We start from the raw sequence: 5,579 nt of genomic DNA on the forward strand, positions 1-5,579 counted from the left end.
ATATTCAGAGACTAATGTGTATTGATGAACAATGCAACAATAATGGGGTAATCGCCATTCTTACGAAAAACACGTCATTTGACAAACCCTGTCGTGAATTTGCCATCCATTGGCTTACAAATAAGTTATGAAATACCACCTCTTCTTCTCTTTCCGAGTGCGGAAAGGCCTAGATAAAAAAATGGTGAAACTCTTCGTCGAAAATTCTACGGCATTTACATGCAAACGGGAAACCAATTTGGGTGGACACCGGTATTAACCATTGATGGCACACAGAGAGCTGCTGTGGTTTAATGATGACCTAATTTGTTTCTTCCATGAAGATGCGTTTTAAAACCACGTGATTAGATCGTCGTTCATTTGATCACTTTGCGTTCAAATCGAAAGCACACGTTTTCAGATAAAAATGTGAAACACTTTACGTGAAACCAAATCGGTATCCATGATCTGAAATCACTAGGAGGGATAAGGTGGCTTTCTGGTCATTTTTACAGGGCACTCCTCTCCCCACCCCCCCCCCCCCCCCACCCACAGCCATTTCTTTCAGTCGTATCATGAAATGAGGCTTTCAGTCAAGCAAGACTGTCAAGCCACAGGATATAATTTGGGATAAAAAGTAAAGATACAGGCAGTCACAAGAAGGGCTTCTTGGAGCCAACTCTTGATTTCAAGAGATCACCCAAAAGCGTTCAACGTCCATGCTAGGTATACATCGTGGCATAAAAAGCAACTTTAGACAATCTCTTGATAAGTCTCTTGATCTCAAAGGTAATAATTAATTATGTATGGTTTATAATTGGTCGGATAGGTCTGCTTTGGCGGGAAAATCAGTCTCGATCTCCTTAGATCTTTCCTGGGGACCGTTTCTTGAAAGTCCCGCAAGTTTCCGGGCCATTTTCGAGTATCGCAAACTCTCCTGTATCTTGAGAACGGAGGGGTTTTCGGTCATCAAACTCCACAATGATTTTGTTTTTTGTTATGTTGAAAAGATTTTCAAAGATCAGCTTATCAAAACACGTGGATTGCAGTTTCGTCTCCTTGAAAACATGTTAAAAGAGCAGCTTTTTAAAATAAGAGGATCGCAGTTTCACAAATGGCTATATGGCCCGAAACGTTTTCGGAACTATCGAGACACGGGTCACTGTGGTTCGGAAAGAGCCAAAGATCATTACTGTCGATGCTGACCGAAAGAATAGCGGGTTCTGGTGATAAGAATGTCTTGTGGCTTAGTCAGCCGGAAGAGTTTGTTCTACTTTCTCGAAATGACAGACCTAGGGCGACAGTCTTTATCCGTAGACGTTCTCTGCCCACTGGATCCCTTACCCATCGAAGAGCACATTTCACTAATCATAAATCACAGAGCAAAAAATGCCTTAATGATAAGAATTTTCATCGGAGTGAGTGAATTTGTAGCCGTTCCTAATGAGTAAGTTCTCGTTCTCAATTCTGACGGATCGAATCCCCATCATGCTCTCTGAGGACGATAAAGGCCTTGAAAGGCATAAAAGTTGTTTGCAAAAATAAGTGTATCTTTCCTCTCGAAAAGTAGTAGCATCAAGAAGTCCATTCTTATCTTAAGACTTCCAAAAGGGCACGTAAATTCATATACGCAGGCTCGTGAAATTCTGACCGGTTCCATTACAAATCAAAAAAATTCTAAATAATATGAGTTCTTTTTTCAACGCTTTCAAGTGAACTTGGTCTTTCTTTTCGCGTCTATTCCGTTTCGACGAACCCGAGGCCAGAAAAATAGACCTTTTAAAAGATATCTATTAAATTACTTCAAATAATAGGCATGTTCTAAAGGAGGATGTCAATTTACGACAAGAGGAAATCTACTTCTCTCTAACTTCTAAAGTCAACATTCAACCAAGTTAAGTAATGCTGACGTTAGAGAAGAGAGAAAAATAGAAGTACTCAGAGAAAATGAAGAGATGATATGTTTTCAACGGTGCTTTTGCTCGAATTCATTCAAGCATGACTGATTATCCAAGATGGCGATCAACAAACAGAAACAATGAGACGGAACCCCTAAAAGATATTTTAAAGGAGGGTGTCAATTTATGACAAGAGGAAATCTACTTCTCTCTAACTTTTAAAGTCAACATTCAACCAAGTTAAATAATGCTGGCGTTAGAGAAGAGAGAAAAATCGAAGTACCCAGAGAAAATGAAGAGATGATATGTTTTCAACGGTGCTTTTGCTCGAATTCATTCAAGCATGACTGATTATCCAAGATGACGATCAACAAACAGAAACGATGAGACGGAACCCCTAAAAGATATTTTAAAGGAGGGTGTCAATTTATGACAAGAGGAAATCTACTTCTCTCTAACTTTTAAAGTCAACATTCAACCAAGTTAAATAATGCTGACGTTAGAGAAGAGAGAAAAATTGAAGTACTCAGAGAAAATGAAGAGATTATATGTTTTCAACGGTGCTTTTGTTCGAATTCATTCAAGCATGACTGATTATCCAAGATGACGATCAACAAACAGAAACGATGAGACGGAACCCCTAAAAGATATTTTAAAGGAGGGTGTCAATTTATGACAAGAGGAAATCTACTTCTCTCTAACTTTTAAAGTCAACATTCAACCAAGTTAAATAATGCTGGCGTTAGAGAAGAGAGAAAAATCGAAGTACCCAGAGAAAATGAAGAGATGATATGTTTTCAACGGTGCTTTTGCTCGAATTCATTCAAGCATGACTGATTATCCAAGATGACGATCAACAAACAGAAACGATGAGACGGAACCCCTAAAAGATATTTTAAAGGAGGGTGTCAATTTACGACAAGAGGAAATCTACTTTTCTCTAACTTTTTAAGTCAACATTCAACCAAGTTAAATAATGCTGACGTTAGAGAAGAGAGAAAAATCGAAGTACCCAGAGAAAATGAAGAGATGATATGTTTTTAACGGTGCATGACTTGGGAATACTCGGAAAAAAAACGAGTGTTTCTTTGAAGGAGTCAAACTTGCGACCTTCCCATTACTGCCTAGGATGCTCTACTATGCTATAAGAGACCGAGATAGCTTTGTAAAAGATAAAAAGTCTCTTAGAGCAGAATGGAGGGGATTCTCTTACTTGGAATGGCTTTTCAGTTGGGTGTCAAAAGTAATTTTGCAATTAAGTTGATCTTTCTGATTGGCCAAAATATCTTAAGCTTCGTTAACCTTAAAGAAATCGTGACTTGCTGTTCTTCATTACGTCGCACTTGGCGCCGATCGACTAGACACGCTTTCTTCCATTTCTCATAAGCAATCGTCGTGTTTTAATTGATTTGAACAATTTTACAAGACGTCATCACAGCATTTGGTTTACACAGACAGTTTTAAAATATGACATAACATTGGTTTCTTATGCATTTTTCAAAAAGAATTGTAATCATTTAATTAGTTTTGAGCGAGATCTTAAACACGAAGACGCACTTTAAAGGGGGTCGCTTGACGCTCTCCCTTTGCTCGAATTCATTCAAGCATGACTGATTATCCAAGATGACGATCAACAAACAGAAACAATGAGGCGGAACCCCTAAAAGATATTTCCAACTGGAGACGAAGGAAAGAGGAACTATAAAAAAAAGAGCAGCAGATAACATCTCATAACACATTAAGGACACATTGACATTAGTCGATTTTTTGTTCGCAAATTATCACAGAGCTCTGTATGGGACCACGGTTAAATTTTCTCATGGTCTAAGGCACCAAGCCTTTTATAGCGCGTCTTCGCGTTTAAAATTCTATGTTGGGATAATTTTATTTATTGTAGCATCTGAAAGTCTTATATAGAAATGTTATTTTTTCCTTCTATAATGACTTCAAAAATAAACTTGTTGGCCAGCTTCAGCATTCCGCATCCTTCAGATTTTATCGCCTGCATGATATAATCTCTGATTTGTTGCGGTGAATGACCTTGTTACCAGTCTCCTCTCGATCGCCAGGGAAGTTTAATTGGAATGTTACTTGGTCCCTTTTCTGATCTCTTGCTTGAGCTTGACTGAAGCATCTGAAAAATTGAATGAGAACCAGGTTCAAAATATTATTTAAACCAGGATTACCAGCCATTTGGCTGTTTTGGAAAAAATTCGAATCACCGTTTCTTTGACAATTTGAGGTGTTTTGCATCGCGATCTTTTTGGTATAATAATCCTCTATAATTCAAATACAGTAGTTATGGTTGTGCCACTTTAAATACATTACACTGCAAAATTTATCACTGGATTACACTTGGCATTCTGAGTTTTTCGAACAGCAGTTGACTGTCAAAGACTGAGAGGTCCCACTGTATACAAGTACAGAAATTTAAGGGATGTTGTTGGTTTTAGAAAAATAGACTTACATTACAGAATGTCAAGGCGTTTCTGAGTTCAATTTTCTTAGAAGCTTTCAGATAGACTGCGTGTTAATCACTTTTACGATGGAAATTAGTTTTATCTGTACTTAATACTTGAACGAGAAATAGCGTTTTCGTTTTTGGGACATTAAACGAGAGAGCAGTTTCAACTGAGCGTTCATCACGCTATTTCGAAAGCAATGGAAGTTAAGATACATATCCTTCTCAGTGACTAGCATCATCAAACCAGCCAGCCCTTGAGAAAAGCCAGGTTAAACTCAAGTGACCAGTTTTTTGCATTGTAGTTTTGTAAACGGCTTTCCGTTAAAAAGGCGATTTTCGTGGCTTCTGTGACCCTGTGACAGTCAAAACTGAGTTTCGTCAAAGAAAAAAGTGTTTAAAAATTGAAGCTTACCCGCCAAAGGTTTCTTTTTCTTTTGCAATATGCTGGGTTGTAGCTACAATAATTGCTGTTCCAAAAAGTTGAAGCTACTTCATCGATCACCAACAAGCTCACTAACACAACAATCAGTGTCATCTTTAAGAAACAGGGAGACCGCTCCGACATGATTATGACTCTTGCAGGTTTCAACAGCTAGGAGAAATTCGCTTCTGTTTTGCGGAAAATCAAGACGCTGTTCATCATTTTATATCCATTCACGACACCTGCCTGTTTAGCGGAAATGACCACTTTGAAAGGGATGGTATTTGATACAAATACTCTCCACTGGAAACAAAGGCCTGTTAATGCATTAACTTATTCACCACATTCTAATGAAAGGCCAGCCGTCCGGCTTATGTGGGAAAAATTGAGTAATTTTCAGCGGGAAAGATAAAGTGTCATAGTTTTGTCAGTTTTTTGAGCCAGAGTTTCCAGTTTTAAAAACGGCCAGTTAAATTAAGTTTTTAAGTTCTATAAAAATTGATTTCATTTTGGTCTCGCAATTGGTAGCCTCAATGCAATAACCTGTTCTTTAGGAAGGGAAAAGGAAAACTATCTAATTTCCCTTGCTATAGAAAAGACAAAGTTTGATTGGAGAAAAAAAATCACGAAAACTGATTGAAGTGGGGCAAATAATTAGGTAGCAGCTGCAAGAATTGTTTGTCAAAGGATCAGAAGCTATTAAATCTAAGAATCACTGACGTCTTTCTAGCTAAAAGAAAACTGAATTCTCCTTTAAGTTTTACAATGCTTCAGTGTACCCCACGCTTATTTACTAAAGGTCATTGTCCGCAATAAA

The 5,579-nt window shown here is 37.9% G+C and overlaps 1 long non-coding RNA gene across 1 annotated transcript; it reads right to left on the reverse strand.

Moving 5' to 3' along the window:
• Positions 1-3,244: 3,244 nt before the first annotated feature.
• On the reverse strand, positions 3,245-5,011 carry LOC138023880 (uncharacterized). The gene is made up of 2 exons (XR_011126814.1): positions 4,754-5,011; positions 3,245-4,011 (listed from the first exon to the last, which is right to left on the reverse strand). It is a non-coding gene; the product is annotated as an uncharacterized lncRNA (long non-coding RNA).
• Positions 5,012-5,579: the final 568 nt, after the last annotated feature.

Source organism: Montipora capricornis, chromosome 11 (genome assembly GCF_036669925.1).
Source record: "Montipora capricornis isolate CH-2021 chromosome 11, ASM3666992v2, whole genome shotgun sequence".
Lineage (NCBI taxonomy): Eukaryota > Metazoa > Cnidaria > Anthozoa > Scleractinia > Acroporidae > Montipora > Montipora capricornis.